This window comes from Amblyomma americanum, chromosome 10 (genome assembly GCF_052857255.1).
Source record: "Amblyomma americanum isolate KBUSLIRL-KWMA chromosome 10, ASM5285725v1, whole genome shotgun sequence".
NCBI lineage: Eukaryota > Metazoa > Arthropoda > Arachnida > Ixodida > Ixodidae > Amblyomma > Amblyomma americanum.
In genome coordinates, this window is record NC_135506.1 from 51587517 (window position 1) to 51602861 (window position 15345).

Below are 15345 nucleotides of genomic sequence, written 5' to 3' on the forward strand. Positions count from 1 at the left end.
GAAGGGAACGCAGGATGGCCCATGCTTTAGACGTATGAGTTTGCCCGTTGATGGAGTCACACAGTTTTATCCAGAGGTCTGACGCGAGCCTATTAGCATAATTTTCTATGGAGCGTTGTGTTACGTAACCTCATTTTGTGGCACGCAGTAAGCCAGACCGCCTGTATTGTCCCAGAATCCGGTGCCTTCTATTCCATAAGGTGAGCAAATGCCGATAAGGCACGGCGTAGTCAGGAGAAACCCGTAGGCTCTTGGTGGCTCTCCGCTTGGTATCGCACAGCTGTGATACCAGCTGGTTTATGTGCCTGGCTGCAGGCTGTTGCCCCAGTACCTCACGGTATTTACCCAATTGTGTGATACGGCTTAGCCTCGTAGTGGCATCTGGCTTCACCTTCGTGTTGGCCTGGCTTGTGCGAAAACGTACAAGTATCGGAAAACGGTCGCTTTCCATGCAATCGTCTAAAACTTCCAATCGAAACAGTTGTGGACGGGTGCTCGAGGTAAGATCAGGTGACGTGTCTGCTTAGTGACATATCTGTCCTAGACGAGTGTGTGTTTGGGGCGTGTTGAGAAGTGTCAGCCCGTACTCCGAGGCTTATTGCATCATACGTCTGCCTCGACAGCTGCATGTGTTGTATCCTCATGCGACATGCCGAGACCTGAAGTCCCCGCATAAGAGTATAATATCTTGCGGATAAATCCTTTTATAATGGGAGATGAAGCTGAGGTCAACAGGGGCCTGATTAGGCATATTTCTCGTATTTTTGGGAACGACGTAAACGGAGGAGACGAGGATTGCGCGCTGTGTTGAGACTTGTTCCCGGCAACTGACGACGCTTAGGGACGCGTTGCACCACGGTTGCGCGCCTAGCTGCACATGTACTGATCCCTGCCAAACTTACGGTGCTGTTTTTGTAAGTGCAGCGAGATCTTCAGACGGGGCGTATCCGTCATAGCCCATTATTCGCAACACTATATATAGCCGTTGACCTCGTGGAGGGCGGTAATTAATGGACTCTTATCGTCTAGCTTGCTGAGGAACCTGGCGATCATGTCCGCTGTCTTGCTGCGAAGCGAGCGACAATTCCACTGTAGGTCGGGTGCCCGCGGCAATGATCGTAAAGAGTTAGCCGTAGTGAGGCTGTGTGGCGTTAGAGGCAGTTACGTTTGGTGCTGCCCGAGGAGTAGGTACAGCGGGTGCTGCCGCAATTGTCAGATGAGCAGTGCCAAAAGGGAACGTGTCCGAAAGCATAAGACGCTCCATGATAGTGTGGACGCTTGTCTCTATGGACCGACTAATAAGTTCTTGGACTCTTTTAAAAATGGACGGCTCTAATTGTGCCATTCGTTGTTATAGAGACCGCTAGAAATCTTGGGGTATCATTGAAGCGGGACGATACGAATTATCGCGGGGCTGCGAAAACGCTGTCGCTAGCTGAGCTACTTCCTTGAGAGACGACTTTGCCGTTCATTAAGAAGCAGACTGCTCGGCGAGCGCACGAGGCGAACCTGAAACTGACAAGGCATGTTCATGATTTGCTGTTGTGTTCGTTCGTCTCTTTATCAACTTAGCGCAGGTGTTTTGGCTGCTTTCTAAGTTTGCGAGGGGTACCTTTAGGCCGGTGTAGAAGCTGCGCCATGTTGGCTTGGCTCCGGTTTGGGCGAGTTTTCTTCCGTTCTCGAGTTGGCTGTGTTGACGTCCCTGTGCCTACCCTTTCTTGCGTTAGTGTTTTGGTTTACGCTTTTGTGCAATTCATTTGTTTATTTCTCGCTGTTTTGGACAATTATCGGCCACTGCGGTAGTTCTCGTTTGGCCATGGCCAAACGAGGACCACCGCAGTTCTGACATTTCGGCTCTGCGTTCGGGCATGGCGTGCCCTCTTCGTGTTGCCGCAAACCGCAGGAGAAGCATCTTGCTACCTCCGGCTTTGGCATTGCTCCTTGCGATGCCGAACCTTGTGACATATATCACAAACCGCAACTCGCGGATGGTACGGAAAAACACGGACCGTAAATGACCGCAATCCGACTTTGTAGGGCAGAGTTACGTTCAAAATGATCATGGCAGTGCCTTTGTCCCCAAGTGAGCGCGCCTGCAGGATTTTGCACTTTCGGCAATGAAAATAGCTGATTAGTCTCTCAGAAGTCATATTACCAGTATTTATAATGATTCCTCTGATTTGATTATGACCAGCCGTTTCGTACGCTTCAAACGATATGTCCTTTCCATTGATTGTCAGGGACTCTATAGCGAGAAGTGCATTTCGCACCTCGGGTTCCAACACGTCAACACCGAGCTGGTTGCTCTGGCTTAAGCAGCGGACCGAAAACTCCGGTATCGCGTCTTGCTCAAAGAGGCGGAGACGAGCCGCAGTATGGCGCATAATGAGTCTGTCTAGCCGTATAAAGTCCTCATCCATGATTCGGCACGGTTGCTTATGACGAAGAGTGGTGGTGTGCTGGTATTTGCGTGGGGCCCTGTCGATCGACGTAGCCACGTTTATCGTACAGTTCTGTTTTTTTAGTTGATAAGTAACTTGTTTCCAGACGCCCGCTTTGCCCTGAGAAGTAACGGGAGTAGACAGCACTTGACTTGCGCCTGTGGACATTCCTCGAGCATGTTGCGGGTAGTGTACTGCCGGTCTGTCGCCAACGGGAACGATCCTCATGCTCGTTTCTGTCTGTCTGGCGCAGCAGGTTTTAAGTTTGCGTGTCCGCCAATTATTCCCAGTTTTTTGTTGGACGTTCATTCATTGACACCCGACGTGTTAAAGCAAGAATTTTTAGGTTGCGCCCTGTTTGTCATAGCCAAGCATGCTTGACACCAGCTTGACACCAGTTTATCCTATTCTATGGGGTCTCCCCACTGAACCCTGGGCAATCCCTCGTCGTGGGTATGTGCCATGTGACAAAAGCAACAACAGCAACAACAACGACGGAGCGCTCGCGTTAAGCCCTAAGCCATTAGATCATATCTTCATTCTGTCATCATATCGTGCTTTCCTTGGCTTGTCACCTCGTAACACTTGGTGTGAGGTGTTGGGTAATCATCGTCATCTTAGTCCACGAAGCATCGCCTTCTCCTGGTCGCCTTCGTCCTCGGTCGAGGGGACCTGGACTCCGCCGCCTGGCTCAACCCCAGCTCGATCAGACCAGACCTGACCAGCCGCTTTCCCCGCCCCGTTCCCAGTCCCGACCGCAAGACGCGACGACCAGGACCAGACGTACTATGACCCGACGACCACACGAACCAAGACGGCACCCCCGCCCTAGCTGTGCGGCGATTCGTCAACCCTTGACCTTCGGCTCTGGGTGACCGACCGCTGGACCTGAAGCTCCGGGGGCAACCGTTCACCAGATCATCTCCGTCATCTTGGCGGCAAGCCTTTCATCTTCTTCTATCCTTTCTGGCCACGCTTATCGTCACCTCACCATTCGTAATTCAAGCAATCGATCGGGGCGATTGCTTGGAGGACCCGGGTAATGTTACGAAGATGAAGAAGAGGGCAGTGGCGCAGGACGGAGCGCTCGCGCTAGGCTCTGAGCCATTAAATCATATTTGCATCTGTCATCATGTCATCCCGTCCCTTCGCTTGCCACCTTGTAACACTATTATCATATGTGTAGTGCTGAATGTATCTTCCGGTCTGTTAGAAGTAGCGCCCACTTCCCTAATTCTGACTGTTGTTGACAATTTTTTATCTTGTGTGATAGGCTACTGTGATACCGCTCGGGTGCTCCATAAAATGTAAGGGCTTGAGCGAATAAACCTCAGTTGCAAGTTGGCGCCTGTCCTGAGGCGATGATGAGGCGAGCTTCATAAAAAGAATTTTCACACTTGCCTTCATTGCCGTTCTGTGCTCGAGACTCGAGCAGCATCCTTTGGGGCATGCCAATGGCGGCCGCATTCCCCGTTGGGGTCCCTGGCATTGATGAGGCGGCCGAGTTTCCTAGAGCCTGAAGGTCCATTTCCTCGCGAACGTCGCCTGTTGGTGCGGAGCAGCCTGGCGAGGCCATGCTAGAAGAAAAACGAGAAACTGACGTGGTAATACCCAGCAGCGGTGGCCGCCGGCAGCACGCAGGACGGCGGGGGTGGTGACGGGCTCAGATAGCAGTCCAGTTTGGCAAGAGTGAGCTCGCAAAAGCGTCCGTCGCTCCCTGTGGCTGGAAGTCGAATCCCCGTGATTCAATAGTTGCGAGACGAGCGAGCGCGTAGCTGTGGCGAGGCGTGGCGAGCCACGTTCCATGACGTCAGAGCCAAGACTAGGGGCCAGGGGCGGGGACAAACGTTTTTGTGATGGCAATAAAAGTTGTTCAGTCAATCAAACCACTCCTCCCGGTTTGAAGGTCAAGAGCTTTCGCTCTAAGAAATGGTAGTTTATGATTTATAGTTTATGGAGGTTTAACGTCTCAAAGCGACTAAGGCTATGAGAGACACCGTAGTGGAGGGCTCCGGAATAATTTAGACCAACTGGGGATCTTTAAAGTGCCCTGACATCGCACAGCACACGGGTGCCTTTGCGTTTCGCCTCTAACGAAATTAGACCGCCACAGCCGAGGTCGAACCCGCTAATGACAGAAGTAGCAGCCTTGTTGCACTCAATCATTCGCGTCCTGGTTCTTACCTCTCACGGCACGCCAGAAGGCTGCGAACGCTTTTTTCGTACTGTTGCGGTTACTTAGGCATCGCTTCTGCCGGGAAATATGGATGCAGTAAACGAGCAGCTGATGAAGAGACACTGCAGAGTGCTTTCGGTAGATAGATAGATAGATGACAGGAAGAAAGAAAAGGAAAGTGCGCAGGCCTGCTCATTGGCTCAAGACGAACCACAATCGCTACCACGTGCAGATAGCAGGAGAGTTGAAAGATCGGATAGAAAGATAGGATAGTAAAGACGCGCTAAAGGCAAGGCCGATCCCGGAGGTAGTGCAGTACCGGGCCAACCAGTGGCGGGAGTGAAGCATCCTTCAAAGTCTCCGCCACATTTTCAAAAATAAGTACAATTGGACCCGTAACAGATACTCTACGGGGTCCGGGCATTTATATGCAAGAACCATGCCTATATATATATGCATGAAAGCCTTTAGCAAATTAAGGTAGCTGGCTCTCATAGGAAATATATTTGCGAAATTCATGCTTGGTGTGAGCAAATAAATAGGCAAAGGTTTAACCCTGCTAAACCAAAGTAACCAAAGCGAAAGCTTGAACGTTAAGCTTGGTAAAGCTTGGCTAGACTTTCTTGTTGCCTGGCGGTAATGAGTGACGTTTAGTCATTCGGCTGTGGTCTTCTGAGACGCCGAAAGTTCACGAGGCGTCTCGCCTGGATCATCCATGACGATTGCTGCCATTAAACAGTCAAGAGCTGTTGCAATCCGTAGACACCGGCTGAGAGGCAGCGGAGTCTATCTAGACAGAGCGAGCGCACAGCTCCGGCATAGCTGCCGTTGAGTGACGTCATGGTTTTCACGTGACTAGGCAGAAGCGAGAGCTCGGTTTCGGCGCCGGGAGATAGGATAGGATAGGAAATCTTTTAATGCCCAACAGAAAGAGGGTAGCTAAAGGGCTACCCGCCTAGACGACTGCCGAAAGGTCTTGACTCTCGGCGGCGGCTTCGGTCAGTCGACGAGTTGTAGCTGAGTCACCGGGTCGGAGCTCAGTAGTAAAATCTCCCATTGGTCTTTCGTCTTTACACCTCGTCTCTCCCGGGGAGCGTGAGGACATTCCCATATTATGTGGTCCAAGTTCGCAGTTTGCGCATTGTTTCTGAAAATTGCCCTGGGTACACGACTCCAGAGGGCCGGGTTTGGAAAGGTGTAAGTTTGTAACCGGCGCCAGGTGATGGCTTGATACCTGGTCAATGATCTAATCCCTGGAAGAAGTCTAGCTCGTTTCAAACGATAGTGCTGCGTAATTTCTCTGTATGCCACCATGTGATCCCTGTCTGTGAAGACCACTTCGTTCGGGTCCGCCCGGAAGGAAAAGCCTCGGGCGAACTCGTGGGCTGTCTCATTACCAAGCAGGGATGCATGTGCTGGGGTTCAGACTAGTGCAAGTTTCTGGTCTATTACATGACGGCTGAGAATGGTATTCGCTAGGGAGGAAACCCGGCCCCTGCTAAAATTTAGTATGGCAAATTTGGAGTCACTGATGATGTACCTCGCTTTTGTGCCTACACAAGCCAGTGCTATGGCAGGTTCCTATGCAGTCTCTGGTTTACGTGAGAGTATGGAGGCACTAATTTTCAGGTGTTATTGACGACCGCGAGGGTTATCGCGTTCTTTCCATACTCAGAGGTGTCCACGTAGACCACGTCCTCGTCTTTATAGAAGCAGAAGCGTTTCTCGAGCGCTTCTGCCTGTTTGGCGCGGCGCACTGAGTGATGAATAGGATGCATATTCCTGGGTAGTGTGGGTACAATTATATTGTCCTGAATTTCTCCGAGCATATAGACTTTGGCGATTTTTCTGTTATCTCGACACAGATGGAGTTTGTCTAGAATGGCCCTGCCGGTTGTGGTCCCGGCTAAGCGTTCGATTTGGGACGTTCTGACTGGTTCCGTAATTTCTTCCGGCTGAGCGACGTCATAGTTGCCACGTGGTTTCTCCTCAGTGGAAGGTCGAACTCGCGCACATGACGAAGAAGCTACTGAGGGGAGCAGTAAAGCTTTCGCTTTAAAAATGCGTCCGTTCCATGAAAAAGACGCATGAAGATAATGTACTGCGCAATCATGTAATGGACCTAATTATCATGCACTGCAAGAGAGTGCCCTTCGATTTAAGCGGCCAATGTAAATATGCCGAGTTACCGGCGACCACCAAGTAGCGATTCACGAACGGAGCCAATTCGATCCTTTAATTTGCTTTAAATTCTGCGGTATTAGACGCGACAGGGTGCATTAGGTATACATATAAATGCTTTAAAAAAACCATAATGTTTCCCATGAGGAACCTTGTTTTTTGCCATTTTATTGACTCATTACCATACTTTTGCGAAGTTTTAATGCAAAGACTGAAAATGCCACAGCCTTTGAAACAAAGTTTTTAAAATTTTTGCAGCACTCTCTCTGAGCTTTGGCCGCACTAATCGGCAAAATGGGCCCCGGAGCCAGCTCTGCATGCAGTGTTTTTTTTTTTGAAAGCGCGCAATTGCTTTCAAGGGAAAGAAAGACGTGGCGAATTCTTTCTCTCCCTCCTTTATCCCTACCCTTACGGCATGGTTCAGGCGTCCGCCGATATGTGAGACAGATAATATGCCATTTCCTTTCCCCAAAAACCAATATTCATTTTTTTTCAATTATCTGTGTACTCCTGAAGCCGCTAACGGCTGCGTCGCTCCAGTGGCGGCGATACCCTCGCCGCATCTCAAGATGGCTTCCCAAGCCCCTCTAAGGGGCTACGACCCTGCCGAAATGGCCTGGACGACTGTTTCGGCACCTCAACCTGAAGCTCCCGCGGAACCTGCACGTTTCGGGCACGAGGAGCTATTTCACCTTGTCAACCGGCGCGGCAGAGCCGGCTCCAACACGGCGGCTGCCACATCGGCGGCGTCCCAAGCCAAGCAGCAAGCCCTCACGCACGGGCCTGCCTCATCGCGTACAAAACAAGCCCAGTCGCGTCAGTGGAAACCCCGCCCAATGCCACAGATGCACCCTGAAGACTACGTGGTCATAATCAAGCCCAGGGTCACCGCCGACCTACGGAATACGTTCCGACGTGGTGAGTTGGGCAAAGCCCTGAACTCGCACCTCGGTATTTCTACTGCCGAGCACGTTCTAAATATCGTCCCCGCCTGGGAGCAGAATCTGCTCGTTGTGGGCGCACGGAATCCACACCTTGCCGATCGCCTGCTCGGCGAATTCAAGTTGTCGACAACCAAAGGCACCCTGCCCGTACACGGGCATTTGAAACAAACCGGGGACGTGTGCCGCGGCGTCATCGGAGGCATCGCCGACGAGGAAACCAGCGCAACGCTCACCGCCCAAATTGCCTGGCGAGGCGGCCAGATTGCCAACATTCGCCGCCTCGGAAAGTCATCCATCGCGGTGATCACCTTTGTTGGAAAGGTGGTCCCGCGGTACGTCCACTACAACGGGGAACTCACCCCCGTCCGAGAATACAAGCGCACTGTGCCGGCCCGTGTGAAGTGCGGTACTGTGGGACACCGCGCGGACATTTGCCCCACGCCTAACTCGCCCAAGTGCGGCCTTTGCGGCCAAACTGTGACTGTGACGCAAAACGGCCGTGCGCCACACGAGTGCAACCCGTCCTGTGCAATCTGTGGACTAGCCCACCCCACGGGCTCGAAAGATTGTAAGGCAAAATTCCGCAGACTTCATCTTGCCGGAGCCAAGCCCTCCCAACATGGGGTAACCGAGAAGCCTGCGCCTGGAAACAGGCAAGGTGCCCCCGTTGACGAAGCCAATGGCGGCGCGGTCTTCTTCTTGTGGCTATGTTGGGGGAATGTGCTCGATTTCTGCCACCCATATCGCGGGGGCACAGCTTGGAGCGGGGATGGGGAAAGGGGATGTGGGGAGGGGGATCGCGGCAATCACGCCACCGGCTCGCGCGAGGGAGACATCAACGCGGCCTCCTCCTCTCCCGGAGTGAAGTCAACAGGAGAGAAGAAGCGAAAGAAGAAAATGAAGAAGAATAAGCAGGCGCCACCACCGCCCCCTAGCGGAGACGACGCCAAGCACTTCCCCGCCCTCAAACCAAGTGGCGCTGCCGGAGCCCGCGCCCCGGCGCAGCAGCAACACACTCAGGTGAGCAGCTGGGCAGAGGTCGCCTCCTCCCCTTCCTCCTCCTCACCCTCTTCCTTCTCCTCGGCTTACGGCATTGATGTCGAAAGCCGCAGACAAAATGAGCAGCTAAGAGCACAGATCGGGCACTTGCTCACCAAAATTCAAAATTTAGAGAAAAAGCTAGCTGCTGCGACGGGTATCCCGAGTTCCGACGCCATGGAGAGTGAGCCCGAACTGCCGCCCGCGTTCGAGTCGGCAATGGCCGCAATGGAGGCGCGTCTCACCTCCCATTTCCAGAAAATGCTAGAAACGGCGATGAGCTGCATGGAGACCAAATGCTCGGCATCGGTCCCTGCAGCTATCAGCTGGTGCACGAAATCCAACACCACCCGAACGAGCCGGCGGTTAGAGGGGATCCGAGCCTTCAACAGGCACAAGAAAATTATCGGCACTCCCAGAGACGCGGATTCGGTGAACTCCAACCCCGCACCCCAACCCGGTGCTGGCTCTGGGTCGGAGTCTCATCAGCCCCCATCTGACACCTCCATTGCTAATGATGGCAGGACGACCTAACAAGCGTTCCCCTCCTCCGAAAACACACAAATTGGTAACCGTAACGCAATGGAATTGTAGAGGCTTCAAGGCCCGGCAGAAACGCGCGAACCTGCGTCTCTACTTAGAAACTTTCGAGGCTTTGCCCGCCGTGGTCGCCCTCCAGGAGCCAGGAACGGCGGCCAAGTTGACTAATTACGCGACGTTCCAGCGAGACCCCTCGTCGTGTCTCCTCGTACACAAGTCGTACACCGCCTCCGAAATTGACCTCGATCTCAATATACCGTACTCATACGCCATGGTAAGGATCCTTCCCCTTCGACGGTCGGATCCTCCCCTACACGTACTTAACGTATACTGCTCCCCGAAACTGAAGTGAGTGACCTTCGCGGACCTCTTTAGCCGTGCACTTAAAGAGGCGGGTCGCGACCCCCTGCTGATTGCGGGCGACTTCAACGACCCTAGCCAGCTATGGGGCTATCGCAAGGAGGAATTGCGCGGACGCATGCTGGCGGAGTTGGCGTCCACGCTGGGGCTCATCCTCCACACTGACCCGGCATTTCCTACGCGCGCAGGCAACTCGGTGACCAGAGACACATGCCCGGACCTCACCTTCACTCGCAACATAAGACACGCTGACTGGATCAACACCGAGGAAACCCTCGGCAGCGACCACTGCATCCTCAACACCACTGTCTATACACGCCCTCTCAAGCGCCCCACCACACAAGCACACATCCCCAATTGGACCACCTTTCGCCAAAATTTCCCATCCGACGCCAACACGAACATCACAAAGCAAGGCTACACGAATTGGTCCCAGTTAGTCATATCGCACCTTCGCTCCCACGAGAAGCAGATACAGCTCACAGAGGCAGTCACGGACGTGGACAACCACCTCCTCCACCTCTGGCAGGCGCGCCGTGGCCTTACGCGCCGCTGGAAGCGCCAGAAACACAACAAGAAGCTCAAAGCGCGCATTGCGGACCTCACCCGGCAGGCAGCAGAGTACGCGGCCCAACTCGCTGACTCCAACTGGGTGGAACGCTGCAACACGGAGGCTAGGCAAATGTCGAGCCGCAACACATGGCGGCTCTTCCGAGCCCTCATCAACCCAACGCAGACCCGCACAGAAACGCACAAGCAACTACACAAAGCCATGCACTCATTCCAAGGAAATACAACGCAGTTGGCACAGGCACTCCGGGATCGCTACCTGTGCACAACTCAGGACGGCCGCACATCGGCCTTTTCCTACGCAGGCAGGGAAAACTCGGAGTTGGACAAGCCTTTCCAGCTTCACGATCTGCGGGCCAGTCTGGCCATAATGAAGAGGGGCACCGCGCCGGGCCGGGACAAGGTTACCGTCAAACTTTTGGCGAACCTTCCTGATTCAGTGTACCAGTGCCTTCTAGAATACATTAATGCGATCTGGACGGGGGAAACCCCCCTCCCCATTGACTGGAAGACGGCCCTTGTCACCTTCATCCCGAAGGCCGGGAAACCAATCGACACGGACAACCTCCGCCCCATCTCTCTCACCTCGTGTGTGGGCAAATTGATGGAGACGATGGTACGGGATCGGCTGTCCGAATACCTCGAACAACACAACACCTTCGCGGACACCATGTTTGGATTTCGCCTACGCAGATCCGCACAGGATGTTCTGCTCCAACTCGACCGCGAAATCTTGAACCCCATCACATACCCCCAAAACGACAAAATTGTCCTCGCGCTCGACCTGAAAGGAGCGTTCGACAATGTAACTCACGAGGTCATACTCACACACTTGAGTCAAACTCACTGCGGCATCAATACCTTCAATTACGTGAAGCAATTTCTCACGGACAGACTATCATACATCAAAATACAGGACCAAGAGCATGGACCTTTCCTGCTCGGCACGAGGGGGACTCCACAAGGCGCGGTGCTGTCCCCTCTGCTATTCAACATAGCCATGATGCGCCTACCTGCCCTGCTGGGTGCCGTCGAAGGGGTCCAGCACGCGCTGTACGCCGACGACATCACCCTCTGGGCTACGCAAGGATGCCTAGGGGACATGGAGACCAGTCTGCAAACGGCCGCCAGCATAGTGGACCGCTATGCTCGGGACTGTGGTCTGCAATGCTCCCCGCAGAAATCGGAATTCGTGCATCTGCGCCCCTCGCGCACATGCTCGACACAAATCAATCTCTCCCTGCAAAGCGGCCCCGTTAAGGAATCCAAGGAAATCAGAGTCCTCGGACTCTTCATACACAACCAGCGACGTTGCGACACAACACTCGCCAAGCTCCGGCAGGTGGGGGACCAGGTGGGCCGCATGGTCCGCCGGGTTTCCAACAAGCGCGGTGGGTTACGATGCAAAGACGCCTTACGGCTGGCGAACGCATTCGTGACCAGTCGAATCTTGTATTCGACTCCCTACCTCCACCTGCGGAAACAGGAAGAGGATGCTCTCGAGGTCATCCTCCGCAAAATCATGAAACGCGCGCTGGACCTCCCGGTCTCTACCTCTACCAGCCACCTCACGGGACTGGGTATGGTGAACACTTTCAGGGAGCTTCGGGAGGCCCAGCTCACCAACCAATACACTCGTCTCACAAAGACAGGGTCGGGTCGCCGCCTTCTAGCCCGACTTCACATCCAGCACACCCAATACACAGAGGAGAGATGCCGCCTTCCCGTACACTGGAGACGCGCCCTCCACGTGCGGCCTCTCCCCACCAACATGTCCAAAGAGGACCATAATGGCAGGCGCCAGGCGCGGGCGGAAGCCTTGGACCGCCATTTTGGGAATAAACCAGGAGTCTTCTACGTGGACGCCTCCGGCCCGGACCCCAAGGGATGGTGCACGGCCGCGGTCGTCCACGAGGGCAGAACAGTAGACGCCCTTGCTTTCAAGGCCCAGTCTGCAATTCACGCAGAAGAGGTCGCCATCGCCCTGGCAGCCTCCGACTCCTCCTCCAAATACGTAATCACCGACTCGCGAGGGGCTTGTCGAAACGTCGAGCAAGGGTGGGCTACTCCCCTGGCTTATCGCATCTATCAAAATTGTAGCCGAGACTCCGATCCTGCGCACCGATCTATTATTTGGGCTCCAGGTCACCAAGGCCTCCACGGAAACGAAGCAGCCGACGCCGCCGCCCGCGCGCTCTCTCTCCGGGCGTTTCCCTCGGGACCCGACGATGACCAGGACTCCGAATTCAATCCGGTTTACACTTTTAAGGAAATATGCGATTACTACAAATCCACCCACCAAACTCTTCCCACTCCTTGCAAAGGGCTGGGGAAGGCCAACGAGCGGGTACTCCTGCGCCTGCTCACTAACACGATGCTGTGCCCGGCAACTCTCAAGCATTTCAATCCTCAATTCGACGGGCGGTGCTCACACTGTGGGGAGGTGTCGGACACCTACCACATGGTGTGGGCCTGCCAGCAGAACCCATCCCTACCCCCTATCCCAAACCCCACCCGAGAGTACTGGGAGGCGACCCTGTCCGGCTGCTGCACCCTCCAGGCCCAAAGGGCCTTAACGCAGCGTGCCCGGGCTGCGGCAACCGCCAATGGGGTGCCTGACTAGGCATCCCCACCTAGTGGTTGTAAGGGCGTGACCCTTCAGGTCACGGACCCCAACACCTCTCTCTATAATTAATAAATGTTTTTACCACCACCACCACCACCCACGGTGGCTCAGTGGTTAAGGCGCTCGACTATTGATCCGCAGTTCCCGGGTTCGAACCTGACCGCGGCGGCTGCGTTCTTGTGGAGGAAAAACGCTAACGCACCCGTGTGTTGTGCGATGTCACTGCACGTTAGAGATCCCCAGGTGATCGAAATTATTCCGGAGCCCTCCACTACGGCACCTCTCTCTTCCTTTCTTCTTTCACTTCCTCCTTTATGCCTTCCCTTACGGCGCGGTTCAGGTATCCAACGATATATGAGAGAGGTACTGCGCCATTTCATTTCCCCAAAAACCAATTATAATTAGTATAGTGTACTCCTGAACAGCGGTGTGGGGAAAATTGATTGTGAGGAAAAGGCAGAGTAAATGTCTAGCAGTTTAATGAACACCTAGAACGCGCCGAGGCGAAATTGATTGATTCAACAACTTTTATTTCCACCAGAAAAGACGTTTTCTCCGCCGCCAGCACACAGGCCTAGGAGACGGGGAGTTTCGCGTCCGCGGTTAGAGGCTGGCTGGCAGTCCTTGACTGGTAGCGGCCTCAACCGACAGATGGATGGTGGTGCGCTGGAGCTCAGTGTCCGGGATTCTTAGCAGGGTCTCCCAGTCTTCTCTACTATCAATATTTTTGCCCGCCCCGGGAGAATTTGGGCACTCTCAAATTATGTGGTCGAGGGTTCCTCTCACCCCACGATGTGCGCATCAATCATGCGACCCCAGCTCTGTGTACATGTGGTAAGCCCATACCGGGTTCATAAATGTATTCGTTTGAAGACGCCTCCACAGGACAGTTTCTTTGGGTCTGGGGAGGGGTACCAGCCTGGACGGGTGGCTGGACGGGAGTGGCAGTAGCGCCGAGGGGAAAATTGATTTTTTGGGAAAGGAAATGGCGCAGTATCTGTCTCACACATCGGCCGACACCTGAACGGGCGACTCCGTCGCCTGACCTTTCGGCGCAGCCACGCGATACTGCACATGTGCATGCGCAAGGAGGCTATATAATGCGCTTGCGAGAGAATAGTCGTGCGCACTCGAAATGGAAGGGAAGGAGAGTGCGGCTGCTGCTAGACTGCGCAGAAAAGCTGAGAAACCTAAATTTGTTCGATCGCTGCACAACAGCGAAAAAATGATAAAGCCACCACCACCACCTGAACCGCGCCGTATGGGAAGGAATAAAGAAGAGAGTGAAAGAAGAAATGAAGAAAGAGGTGCCGTAGTTGAGGGCTCCGGAATGATTTCGCCCACCTGGGGGTCTTTAACGTGCACTGACATCGCACAGCACACGGGCGCCTTAGCGTTTTCCCTCCATAAAAACGCAGCCGCCACGGTCGGGTTCGAACCCGGGAACTCCGGATCAGTAGTCGAGCGCCCTAACCATGGAGCCACCGTGGCGGGTAGCGCCGATGGAGTGACATATATCAGTGTGGGCAAAGTAAAAAAAAAGAAAAATAACGTTGCCCAGCCCGCACCGCTGACAGAAAGAACGAAGAAAACGGAGGGAACGGATGGAGTGACAGGAGAGAACGGAGGGAGTGACAGAAAGAACGGAGAAAAAGGCGCCGAAGTGATGCCCTGGGGAAGAATTTCGATCATCTGGTGCACTAACATCGTGCCGCACAATTATTCCGGAGGCCTCCACGACGGCACCTTTCTTCCTTTCTTTTTTCACTCCCTCTTTTATCACTTTCCTTACTCCGCGGTTCTGGTGTCAGCCGATATGTGACACATGCTGCGCCATTTCCTTCCACCCAAAAACCGATTTAATTTTACACGTGTTTCGAAAAAAAAATGAACATTGGTTTTTGAGGAAAGGAAATGTAGCAGTAATTGTTTCACATACCTCGGCGGACACCCGAATGGCGTCGTGAGGAAAGGACGGAAGGTGGGAAGAGGTGCCGCAGTGGAGGGCTCCGCAGTAATTTGGAACACCTGGCGTGCACTGCCATTTGTCTGCGCTCCATCGAAACGCAAAACGCGCCCGTGTGCTGTGCGATGTCTAGCTATGACTCCGGCACGGGGACAGATCGAGAGGGATTTCGAAGCGGTTGGCGGTAAGTACATGTCTCAAGCTTCGTCGTATAAACAGGACTCCTTGACCTGCCTCGTGAAGTATACGCGAGCACAAGCCTGAGAGGTGGCGGGGGCAGAAAACACAATGTTAATGCCCCGCTTGACCCCTTGATGGTTGTACGACGAAGCATGAGAATGTTTTCACAGTATGCGCGACACGCCTGGTGTACAAGTTTCTTCTTACATGCTGAGAGGTTTGTACCGGACAAACAGGCTGCGTGGAACACCACACTTTCTTAGATTCTGGTGATGGCGCGAACTTGCCTTGCCCTTGCTGTATGGCTGATGCCCGCTGTTCAG

At 53.8% G+C, this 15345-nt stretch overlaps 1 pseudogene; it reads right to left on the reverse strand.

Annotated features, from left to right (window-relative positions):
- Positions 1-4902: 4902 nt before the first annotated feature.
- LOC144108948 (U2 spliceosomal RNA) lies at positions 4903-5059 on the reverse strand (annotated as a pseudogene).
- Between the last annotated feature and the right edge of the window lie 10286 nt (positions 5060-15345).